The sequence below is a fragment of the Rhinolophus sinicus genome, linkage group LG10 (assembly GCF_036562045.2).
Source record: "Rhinolophus sinicus isolate RSC01 linkage group LG10, ASM3656204v1, whole genome shotgun sequence".
Taxonomy (NCBI): domain Eukaryota; kingdom Metazoa; phylum Chordata; class Mammalia; order Chiroptera; family Rhinolophidae; genus Rhinolophus; species Rhinolophus sinicus.
In genome coordinates this window covers 59,402,311-59,415,549 of record NC_133759.1, presented here as the reverse complement: position 1 = coordinate 59,415,549, position 13,239 = coordinate 59,402,311, and the positions used below count along the sequence as shown (strand labels likewise).

The 13,239-nt window shown below is 40.5% G+C and overlaps 2 pseudogenes; both read left to right on the top strand.

Annotated features, from left to right (window-relative positions):
• The first annotated feature begins 214 nt into the window (after positions 1 to 214).
• LOC109461177 (protein CNPPD1) lies at positions 215 to 2,042 on the top strand (annotated as a pseudogene).
• Positions 2,043 to 6,547: 4,505 nt separating this feature from the next.
• On the top strand, positions 6,548 to 7,530 carry LOC109461174 (nucleoporin NUP35; annotated as a pseudogene).
• The last annotated feature ends 5,709 nt before the right edge of the window (positions 7,531 to 13,239 follow it).

Genomic DNA, 13,239 nt, shown 5'->3' with positions numbered 1-13,239 from the left:
GTAAGTTAAACATAGGACTATCATATGACCCAGCAATTTCGCTCCTAGGTATATTCCCCCTAAAAGTGAAAACAGAATACAACACATGAGGAGGGGTGGCGAGGGTGGCGGCCCACGCTGGGGAGGCCTGCGGCAGGTGGACCAGCGGGCAGGGACGGCTCCTCGGCCACTCACAATTTCTTTGCTTCCCTCCCCACTTCGCAGGGTGCTGGCTGGCAACGTGATGGACTTAGCCTGGCTCCTGCTAGACAAAGAAGGCGCCTTCTCCCTCACCGACTTCCAGGACTTCTCATTCCTCCCAGGACATCAGAAGCTGAGTGCCCAGACCAGGAGAAGACTCGACTATGGCTGGGACTGGGAATCTGACTATAGCCTGGAGCAGCGGTTCAGCCTCGTGGCAGACATGGCTGTGGAGCTGCTCCTGAAGGCAGCCCCCAGCCCTATTCACCGATTCCAGAAGGAAAATGTAGCCACGCATCCAGGGAGGCATGCATCTCCTCGTGTGTTGTGATACTAGCTCTGGTGCATATTACCAGCTCTGGCACCGAAACCCAGACTACCACAGCATGTGTAGTCTATGTGAAGGGGCAAGGAAGGTCTTCAAGGATGAATGGGGAGCTGCAGGGGTGTGGCTGTGCCTACTCTCAAAGCCCTGGGGAGTGACTTCCTGAGTGTCATGGATGGGCATCTCTACACGGACCCTCGGCAGATCTTTAAGTTGCTGAGCTGGCTAGAGAGCTGTGTGGCTGAGCAGCAGGGATGGCGATGGGGCCGGTACACCTACTCAGACCTGTGTGTGCTGCTGGAGCAGCCAGCTCGGCAGCGGGCCCTGGGCTCCCTCTGCCAGTGGCTGGCAGAGCTGCCCTGCCTGTGGGCTATGGCATATGTGAGCAGTGTGGCCCTGGCCGTGGCATCAATGGCTGAAATACACCAGTCCTTAGGGCTCTTCTGCATCCTTGCGGCTCTTCTGGCCCCCTGGACCTTGCACTGGCCTCCAGGTGCCTCATGGAACCCTGAATACCTTCTCCCATGCCACAATGCCTGCCATCTCTGCTAATGTCTCCAGTTGTCTGAACGTTGATGCAGGGCTGCCTTCACTCTGGGGCAGTCTTCTGGCCTCACTGACTCCCCCACCATTGCCTCTCCCAGATCCTCCTGCCCCTCCCATTCTTCTCCATAACTGTCCCCTCTGCCAGAAGCTCCAGAAAGACTCCCCAACTTGCCGTGCCTGCCATCACCCCAACTACACTGTCCCCACTGTGCCCCCAGCCCTGGTACCCCTCCCATGGCTTGGCTGTACCCTGGCCCTGGAGCCCGATGACCCTCTGCTCTCACAGCCCCAGCAATGTTCCCTTTTCAGCATCATGGAGCTGGCCCGCCTCAAGTCTTTCATTTTCCCAGGCTAGGCAGGGCTCCAGGGAACACGTTAACAGGACTTAGGAGGCCCTGAGAACCTGGAGGTGCAATGCATGATTTACATCCTCTCTACCTCTCCAGGCCCTGGGTGGTCCCTGTGCTTCTGGCTGAGGGAGCTGAGATGTCGTGCGGCAGGAGGACTGAAGGTCCTTGCTCTCCTAGACCTCAGTGTCTGGCTGCTTGGCCAGGGCAGTGATGGTGCCAGGGGAAGCTCAACTCAGTGACCAGGGGCTCGTCACAGATGGACAGAGAAGCCCCTGTCCCTTCACCTCCCCTGGGCTCTTCTATACTTTTGCTTTGGGCTTCCCTGGGATGGAAGTGTGAAGGTAAGAGATGGAGAAGTGGGGAGAGGGAGGGAGGAAATGTTGACCAGGGTCTGTGTTGTGTCCCTGAAGCAGGAGAGCCAGGGATGGATAGGGCCAGGGTGGGAGCTGCCGAGGTAGGGGGGCTGAGGTGGGAAGCCCTCTCCACACCCATCCCTTGGTTGTAGTCTAGAGGGTCCAGGAGCTGCTAGGGCCCTCCACCTTGCCCTTTGTCTTCCAACCTTCTCTTAGTACCTGGCTCCTAGGCTTTCCTCTCTTCTGGTTCCTTTTCTGGGTATTCTCTTCACAGGCCTGTCTGGACACCACTAAAAGAAAGAGGGAGGGAGGGAGGGAAGGAGGAAAAAAGGGAAGGAGGGGAAAGAAGGAAGGAAGAAAACAGAAAACAACAAATACTTGTATACAAATGTTATAGCAACCTTAGTCACAATAACCGAAAGATGGAAACAAACCAAATGTCCCATCAACTTGACAAATGGATCAACAAAATGTGCTATATCCGGACAACAGTATCATTCAGCAATGAAAAGGAATGAAGTAATGACACATGCATGCTACAACATGGATGAACATTTTCCTTAGCAAAATATTATGCTAAGTAAAAATAAATAAATAAAAGCCAGACATAAAAGGTCATGTGTTGTATGATTCCATTTATGTTAATATCCAGAATAGGTAAATCTACAGAGATAAGAAACAGATTGGTGCTTGCCAGAGGGAACGAGGTGGGGAGGGGGAAATGGCAAGAAGCTGCTTAATGAGTATACGGTTTTATTTTCAGGTGATGAAAATGATTGGAACTGGACAGAGATGGTGGTTGCACAACATTACGAATGTACTAAATGCTGCTGAATTGTTCACTTTAAATAGTTAATTTTATGTTTTAAAATGATCAATTTAATGTTATGTGAATTTTATTTAAAAAAAGTAAATATTTGTTGAATATGTACTTTTAGAACTTGTTTCAGAACTCTTTCCACAATTAAGTCCAGAGTATTCTTAACCTAGTCTAGGGCTTCAATAACTCCAGTCCAAAGTTTTTGAGTCTGTGTGAGAATAAAAACACATTCAAACCATTATTTGGAAAAACATTTCAAATATTTACTTCCATGAAGATGACACAAGACATTGTTATCATCATAATGCCAACTCTATAATTAATTTTTTTGGTTTTTTTTTTGCTTGTTGGTCTTATGCTATTTTATAATATATTTGAGATTATTTTAGATGAATATGCAGTTGTAAAAAATTATACACAGAGCTCCTGTGTCCCCTTCACCCAGTTACCCCAATGGTAACATTTTGAAAAACTACAGAATAATATCACAACCGGGAAATTGACGCTGATTACAGTCCATTATCTCATTCAGATTTCAGTGATTTTATATGTACTCATTTGTGTGTTTGTGTGTGTCCTGTTTCTATACTGAAGTGTAACAATAGTTCCTTTTAGTATTATAGTCTGTTGACTAGTAAGAAATTCCAGAGAGACTGTGGCACCACCAGAGTAACCACAAGTTCAAAGAAACATTTCTAAAGCAGTGACAGGAGTTTAGCAGTCTGGAACCAGTTAGTTCAACCATGCCTTCTACATTCACTTGACCCTTTCAGCACAATTCCTAGATTGGCTGCCACACATTTTGTTTAATTCAATAGACTGAGGGATGTGATACAGTAAGACTTTCTTCTGTCATTTGAGAAACTGGGAACCTTAAAATTTGGCAAACATTGAGTAGTAGCATAAAAAATGTACTAATATGATGGTTTTTACTCAGGAAGAACACTTGCTAGTTCAGCATCCTAATAAATTTAACTTAGAACTGGAACCTCAGATGAATAAACAGACTTGAGGACATTTTCCAGTGTTTACTGTAGGGTCCAACCTGTGTGTTAAATGAATCAATTTGAAGGTTCCAGTGACTGCTCCTTTCCAAATTGTGTTGGCTAAAGGATTAGACATGTCTTCCCTGTTCGGCATCCATCTCACCATCTTCTGCTAATAGCATGTAGATATTAGTCTTAGTCTAGTTGTTTTGGGGGTGCTGTCCACAAACCCCCTCACCACCCCCCACCCTCCCCCCCCACACACACTCTCAGTGACTCACAGAATGGGCACATGACCAATCAACACATTCCATTCTTCTGGGCATAATGATTGTTTCCAAAAATGCATATATCTAAAACTGGTCAAAGAGATGTCATCACTTTTGCTAGAAGGACTAGGAAAAAGAATCTCTTTCATTGGATTTAATGCATTAATATAGAGGCATGGAGCATCAGGGAACACCAACAGTGACAGCATGCTGTAAATAAAGCCAACATGGAAGAAAGCAGACCTGACAACCATCCCTGAGCATTGTTAAAAAAGAGACAATAGGACCCAAAATGGAGTCGCTTGTGCTAAGCACATGTCACAAAACCAAGACTTAATATCTAAGCTAACTGCAGCTTCAGCCTCTCCCAGGAATGTAACCTGTAACCAGTCGATCAGGAATTACCTGGTCAGCACTAGGAGGTCATCTGCCTGACAGACCACTGTCGTCTCCCATTGGAAGGTGACCTTGCCTGAAACAATCCACTCTTTGCAAGAAACTTCCTTTTCATACCTCCACTGCCTCTAAAAGCCTTTTATTTTGTACAGCTCCTGGAGGTCTTTTCTATTTGCTAGACAGAATGCTGCCTAATTCATGGATTATTGAATAAAACCAATTTGATCTTTAAATTCACCCAGGTGAAACTTGTTTTTCAACAGCATCTAGAAACAGCTCTACCTGAAGCTCTGAACTTCTGTTACATGAAGCAATAAAATAATACATTACATTTTTGTGTGTGCTTCAATGAAAATGATGTGTGCTTTTTTGTTTGTTTGTTTTTGTCACTTACAATAAATACAGTGAGAAGGATCTGTGGCAGGTAACATTCATTAGGTTAAGCTTGGGACCATAAATCTTTAAGTTAAATTAGTATTTGTCCTCTAATCATTCAACAATTCCCTTATCTTCTCATCTGTCTGCATGAGTGCCAGCAATAATGTGCCTGACCCATGGCTTTGGTGCTTCACATAAAAGAAGCACTCAAGTAGAGTAAATGTGAGTACATTGATGCTTCTGACCCTCTACTGTCAACTTTTAAATACGCTATGCATGTGTAACACAGCAGCTGACCATCTGTACTGCTTACTTAAGTTCTGTAATGAAATGGCCAGGGCCCTCATTATTTATTTATGGATGCAGGCAGCCTCTCTCTAAATCCTAATTCAATCTTCAGTAACTTTTTTGTAGGCTAGGAGCACTAATGACTGCAAAAGAAATGTTTGCTGCTTCAGATGGTTCTATTAAAAGAAAATTGTTGCCAAAAAAAATTCTTATCTCCTGATGAGGGGGAGCTAAATCACTATAAATTATGGAAAAGGAATTTGCAAATGTGTCTTGCTTTCTCTTTATTGGAGGCATTGTTTTATCACAACTGTCAAGTTGAGCATATACCTATTTTGAAAAGCTTTTTATAGCTTTGAATTAAACACAAATGGAAAAATAAGAGGCTGCATAATTAGAGGAGCTCAGGAGCTCTTCTTTACAAGGCAAAGGCAGGGTTTTACCATTACTTTTTAATTCACAAATGGCACCAGCAAAGGGACAGGGCATGGCAAAAATGGTGAAAAAGGAGAGAAAAGCAACAGTAAAATAGAGTTAAGAGAAACAACCAACAAGATCACCAGAGACCTGGCAGGAAAATAAGAATCTTGAAAAGAAAAGCTGAGACCTTTAGAATTTCATTCCCCTGGGACAGGGGAGGGATGGGAGGTTCACATTCTAGTTTGTTTCAACTGAATAAGCACACTCATCAATCCATCACTGTTGATGTAAACTTTGATATTAGGAAAATTGCATAAGGGTGGCTGTTTCTCTTTCCTCTCCACTAAGGGTTCTTTTGATGGACTCAGCTCCGTGCACTCATGGTTTACACTGATCCCCAGTGGAAATGCTCAGCAAGGCCAGCAGAGGGAGTGCAAGGTTAATGGGTGGGTTCCAAGCTTTGCTCAAGCAACCATCTTCCCTTTCCGGGACCTCCCAATCTAGATTATGAAGGTGAAACCCTTTCTCCATGTCTCCTTCCCTACCCATCTTCCTTCCTCTCTCTCTCTTGCCCTAGCCTGCCCCCAAAACAGCGATGCTCCCCAAATTGAAATAGTCTGATTGGTCATTTGGGAACCTTTTACCAAAGAGTTCACAGGTTGACATTGGTAGATCCCATGATGGATGGGAAAGAAAGGCCCCAGTGTGGGTCGAACACTAAAATCATGTTGAATGAAATAACTTTACATGCCAAGTCAAAAAGCCTATGACCTAATGTTAAGTAAAATAACAAAACTGCACATATGGTTGCATCTCAAGTACATAAAGATTTTTTTCTACCATAGAAAAAAATTGAAAGTTTGTCAAGTTAAGAGTGGTTGACTTTGATGAGGGGCTGGGTGAAAAAGGTGAAGGGATTAAGAAGTACAAATTGGTAATTATGAAATAGTCACGGGGATATAAATTAAAGATAGGGAACATAGTCAATAATATTGTAATAACTATGTATGGTGCCAGGTGGGTGTCCACTTATTGGGGGGATCACTTGGTAAGTTATATAAATGTCTAAATATTATTCTGTACACCTGAAACTAATGTAATGTTGAATGTCAATTGTAATTGAAAAATTAAAAAGAAATTTTTAATTTAAAATAGTTAAAAAGGCTACCCACAGGGAGAGTTTCTGCCATTTTTGAAAATTGGGAAGGTCCCACTCTAAGTGTAGTTGCTGCCGTGATGGCAGCCTTTGCCATGGAACCCCAGGCACTCACACTGGGATCTGAACCAATGATGCTGGGTTCGCCCATATCTCCAAAGCCAGGGATTAATGCTCAGTTCTGACCTGCATTTCTAATGGGGGATTTGCCAGCTCCAGTGACTCCACAACCTCCATCAATCAGTGGCCCTTCAGTACAAGTAATGGAAATGAGATCACCTTTACTCGGAGGTGGGTCACCACCACAACCAGTTGTACCAGCTTATAAAGATAAAAGTGGAGCTCCACCAGTTAGAAGTATATATGATGACATTTCCAGCCCAGGACTTGGATCAACACTTTTAACTCCAAGAAGATAGCCAAACATGTCAGTAATGCAGAGTTCTCCTGTTGGAGTTACAACAACTACTCCTGGAACAGGAAAAATTATGTTTGGTCCAGCAAACATTGGTCGACCACAAAAGACAATGTTATCTCCTGCCCAGTTGAATCCTTTTTATACTCAAGGAGATTCTCTGACTTCTGAAGACCACCTCGATGACACATGGGTAAATATGTTCGGGTTTCCTCAAGTATCTGCTTCCTATATATTCTTACAATTTGTACAATATGGGAATATCTTAATACATGTGATGTCTAACACAGGAAATTGGATGCATATTCTTTATCAATCTAAACTGCAGGCCCGGAAAGCCTTAAGCAAAGATGGGAGGATTTTTGGAGAGTCCATCATGATTGGTGTAAAACTATATATAGATAAAAGTGTTACAGAAAACAGTGACAGGCGTGCTTTATCATCTTCATCTCTAGTTTTATACCACCAATCAAAACCTCAGGTATACCAACCCAACCTGGAAATACTCCTAGAATTTCTACCATGAGACCTATTGCTACAGCATACAAAGCTTCTACTAGTGACTGTCAGGTCATTTCTGACAGGCAAATGCCAAAAAAAGATAAAAGTCTTGTATCCAATGCAATGGATTATGTGTTCGGCTGGTAGTATAATGACAGCTGAAAACTCAACTACAAAGGAGGAGGCTGCCACATTCAAACAGTTAGCAGAGTACTGCCGGTTTTGCTTGGGTTAGTTATATAATTTCTCCTGGCAGTATTGGATAGCTATCTCATACTTCCTTTAGAAGGATTCTTCTTTTAAGGAGACAGCATATTTGTAGCTCGCACTTTAAAAGATGCTTGAGATACCTTTTAAAGAAAGAAAAAGTCCCAGAAATTAGGATTTTATGCTTTCTGTGGTAGTGCACGCTTAAGCACAAAAAACTCAGCACTGATTACTGTAAATCATATAATTGAGTTTTCAGTGAGGCTGTGTTGTCTTCATGAGTTGGTAGGGTGAATTTCATGAAGGTAGCTTGTACAACTGCTTCTAACAAGACACAAAGAACATAATTAGCAATTTGAATTATGGCCTTTTAATTTAGATAGTATTTAAATTTTCAGTTATCCTTGTTTGTATATGTCCTATCATGGATTGTCATCTTTCAGTAGTCTTATGTCAAAACAATCTTTTTAAAAACCTACTAAAGTTCTTCATAATAAACTTTGTCAATTATTTTAAAAAAAATTAAAAAGAGTGATTGACTTTGAGGTGTGATGTGTGTGTACAGAGGTGTGGGATTTGAGAGATTTTTTTTTTCTTTCTTCATTATGTAGTTTAAATTTCAAATATATATACTGTGTGTGGTCAATATATACATTGTATACATTGACAGTATACAGCTTTGATAATCACAGGGGAAAAGTAAAGATTGCAAATGCTTGTGCATGTTTTATGTGTTCATATGCAATACTCTCTGTTTTATAATACCATAAGAAATGTTCATGTGAACATACCAAGTAGCACCACAGAAGGAAAAAAAGAAAATGAGCTCTTATTGAGTCTTATATGCTAAGGACCATATTAGAAGTCAAGGGATAAGAAGATTCATTAGATACACATTGTGACCTCAGAAGCTTATAGTTACCTGTATCGTTTTACTTCCTTGTCACAAAGACTATGAAGTAGATAGTACAGTCACGCACCACTTAATGATGTGGACACGTTCTGAGAAAGGCATCATTAGGCAACTTTGCCATTGAGTGAACATCTGAATGTCCACTTACGTAAACCTAAATGGTGTCGCCTACTACTGTAATTGTATGTGCTGTACCTTCATACGATGGCAGCACACAAGGCTGCTTATTTACACCAGCATCACCACAAACACATGAGGAATGAATTGCACTATGACAGCTACTATGTTACTAGGTGATAGTTATTTTTCAGTTCCATTATAATCTTATGGGACCACTGTCGTGTATACAGTTCCTCATTAACCAAAATGTTGTTATGCAGTGCATGACATTAATATCCTCAGTGTGACAGATAGGTTCCTATAGTTAAGTGACCCTTATACGTGTTCCCTGGGTCTGACTGAAATATTCCTGGATTTTCATCTCCAAAGCCTCTCTTCCTTCCCAAATCATAAGAGTCATAATTTTTGTCATCTCTTAGCTCATAACTGTATAATTGCATGATTTAATTAATGCTTTTCTTCATCTCAACCTATTTTTAGTTAATACTTATTTTTAAAGGAGCTTTATGGTACTAATGTGAATGCAATACAGAATTACTTTCCATAAATAAAAGATAACCATTAAATCAGCACAATAAAATCAAAAAAGTATATACCAATCCTTCAGGGGAGGCTTTGATGTTCTCTCTTTGGTATAAAAAGGAGAGTAACAAGTATGAGAGAGATGTTAAAGACTCACTGCAGCTCTCTTCCTGACACCATCAGAAGGGCTGCACAAGTCCTGGAAGGGAGTAGCTTTGCATGCAATTTAATGCATACCTTAAAGGATACCAACCAGGGCTTTGAGAAATATGATGTTTGATGCAAAGCCAAAACAACATCCCAGCCAAAGGCAGATAGAGAAACCTAACAGTTAGGAAAGCAAGGCTGCAGTCAAAAACTATATAAATCAAATTTCACTATCATGAACCTTAAGATTATGGGAGCATTGTTTTTTGTTTTTTTTTGGTTTTTTATAATAAGTAATTACTTTGAAACATCAGCATTAACTGGAACATGAAACTGAAAACAATTTTTTAAAGAAAAATGTTTTGCTTATTTTTGAGAAGGCATTCAATGAGAAAGCAGTGTATTGAGAGAGAAAGAACATCAATTTAGGACCCAAACAGATGTGGATTCAAATCCAGCTCAGCAATTTATTACATAAATATGCTGAGTTTCTCTGAGCTTCCATGTCTTCATCTATAAGCCTGGGGAGAGGGGTGAGTGGTTTTCCTATCATGCAATGGTCATTTGCATAATATCTTAGGTTAAAGGATAATTTTCTCAAAAAAGTAAAATCATGACTCTCATATAAATAAAAATGAATACCTGGTAAATATTTTACTTAACTCACTATCAATGAAAAATAGTGAAATGTTACAGCTCATTCAAAGGAGAAGTCAAAGAACAGAGACATAGATAGATTGAAACAAATTTACAAATGGAGAAAAAAACTGTCTTCTTTGACAATGGGAAAGGGAAATCAACTGATCACCCATAAGACAGATTTCTTTGCATGTCCATAGACAAGCATTATTTGCTTGACTGCAGTTTCCCATCAACTTCCAAAGTATTCTGGTCGATACAGAAATTTATAGTAAAACAGTTTGCAAGTTAACTTTTATCTCAACAGACTGGTAAAATGGCTTATTCAATGACAAAGATAAATATTCCTAGAGGATTATGTGCTCCCCAGAGAGAAAGAACATCCAGTCATCCCTTTTGTTTATTCCAGTCTTACATTTTGACTTACACTGATGTCCAGACCTGATCTATAGAAGTTAAACCATTTTTGAAAATAGTAGATTTATAATACATAATAAATCAAACAGAAAAAATAGTTCCCATTTAAAATATCACCACATTAATGACTCTGTAGTGATCACCTTACTAATGGGAAAGATAAAACAGAAACGGCCCCTTCCAATTCTAAAATTGTAGAATTCTATCACCTAGCAAATTACAATGTTTATTTCTATTTTACTAAAGCTAAGTTTCAAAAGGTTAGGAGTAAATTGAAAATCCATTTGAAATACAAATAAGTAATTTCTGAAATTAAAATGTACGGGGGGAAAAATGAGTAGATAATAAAAAAAAATTAAAACAATTTTCAGCAAAATTTGAATTATATAATCCCAGGCTTTTCCTTCTTTAAGAAATACTGACAAAGAATGACACTATCAAAGATGAAAGATGGCAAAAGCTCAAAGTCAATGTCCTGATCAATACAGAAATTTATGGCGAAGCAATTTGTACAGTAAATAAGGTAACTCAAGGTGCATTTTCTAAGCAATTTAGGTAGCTTGGGAGTGTTTGGAAGTTGATTTCTTGATTTCATTCATTTCTTCATTGTGCACTTAATTTTCCAATGAAGCTCTGTAAGTCTTAACATATAAGCACTGCCCCCAAATTGGCTGGTTCTTATTGTCAATGTAGGGGCAGTTCTCAGTGACAGACCAATGACTCAATGATTCTGTCTTAGCTATTTAAACCACCCAAATCCTCCAAGAACTCTAGCGAACAAAGCACAGAAATCCAAACGACATTTCCTTCTATTCACAAAAACTTCAACTTTTATGTTCAGTAATTAATGATACTGTTTAACCAGGAATGACATTTGAAATGGGGCAGTTGTTATTTACCACAGCCATGTATGAAGTGTCAAAGGTTATCACAACAGGATATCTGTGTTTAAATGGGAAGAGATAAAAAGACAAAGTCAAGCTCGTTATGCTTGTTTTGTTTTCCAACTGGAGGGAAGTCTGCTAAAATAGACTTCTAAATATCTACAGCAGCAATCTCAGCACAAATGGTCATTTTAATGTTCTAGCCCTTCATTCTTTCAGATTGTGGGTGACGGAAGCGAACATTAGAATATGGTCATTTGAAATGAGTACGTGCAGTGTGTAATATTTTACTGGCATCTTCTTTCCCGTCTTATAACAGGACGGTCGCTAAGTTCTAGAAGCAGTCTGGAAACAGGGATGGTGAGGCTGTGTTGATGGTTGTTTGGGGAGCACGGACGTCATCAAGGCTTCACTTGGACTGCTTTCTCTGTGTGTCTCATCTCATGACCTTGCTTTCTCACAGATTCCTCTATGATCTTTTCATCATGATTCTAACACTGTCATTTCAATCCTTCATCTTTTTATTTATTGAAAGAGGCATGGACTTGGAGAACCACTCATCCCATCTCCCTTGCAGATGAAAGACACTGAAGCTTAAGGAGGTTTAGGTTACATATGTAATAAGTGGTCCATTGAATTTGAACACACATCTATTCAGTTCCTAAGCCAGTGTTCTTTCTCCCTCATGCATTGCCTCCTCACCAAATAATAAATTTGTATTCCTTTAAAAATTGATTTTATATGTTATGTTTGTTGTAAAAATTATTCAAAGTCTGCAGGAAAATGCAAAATAAGAATATAGAAACTACTCAAATTTCCACCTACTGTGGTTAATACTTAGGGACATCGTTTCCAGGTTTGTTTTTTTAATACATCTTACAAAATTGGAACCATCCAGTAATTATGTTACCGTATGAAGGAAAAATAGGGTCTTGAGGGAGAGGGAAGAAAAGGGAGGAGAGGCAAGATCAGCTTTAAGGAAAATGCCAGGTCAGCAGTTACGGAGAAAGCGCCTCTACAATCTGGCCAGAACTGGATTTCGGTGGCTGAAAGAGGATTCAGGACGCCATCTTGCCACTTTAGGTGACTTTAGCTGATTATATACATCATAGATTAGTATGGCAGCCAAGAAAAATCTCCACTCCTTGTGTTGCCATGACAGTTCTGAGAGCCAAATAAGGACAAAAAACACTCCCCCCCACACCACGGGAAGAAGCAGTCAACAAAGACCCGCCTAGGAATGCCTAGGTCACCACCCTTAAGTCCTGAATATTCCACCCTCTCATCTTCAGTGTAATAAATTCCCAGACCCTACTTCTCTTTGGGCAGCTGTTCTTCTCCAAGCCTGCCTGCATCTTGAGAACATACTGTCCTTTCTAACAAATCTACTGTTCACTTGGCCTACTTGGTGGGTCCTGAAATTCTTTCCTGCAATGAACACCAAGAACCTGTTCTCCAGCAACAATTACATTATTCTATACATATTTTTATTCAACATGATATTAACACAATTTTCTTATTGAACATTTTAAGAACATGATTGCTAATCATTTAATTCCTTCGCAATAATGTACCAGTTTCTTTAAACCACTCAAGTAACATTTTAAAACAATTTTGGTTATCAAAATCTTTCATCTGAAATGTTTATACCATTGTTACCGGAGAACAGGTGCTTGGGGTTCATTGCAAGAAAGAATTTGAGGAGCACCGAGTTAGCCAAACAAGCAGTAGATTTATTAGAAAGGACAGCACACTCTCAAGATGGGGAGAGCCCAGCTTATAGAAGAGCAGCTGCCCGAAGAGAAGTGAGCGTTGGCACTTTGTTACACTAAAAATGAAATGGTGGAATATTCAGAACTTAAGGGTGGCACCTGGGTGTTCCTAGGTGGGTCTTTGTCGACCACTCCTTCCCGTGGGAGGTGGGGGGGGGGGTTGTCCATATTTGGCTCTCAGAACTGTCATGGCGACACAAGGGGTGGAGATTTTTCATGGCTGCCATACTAAATG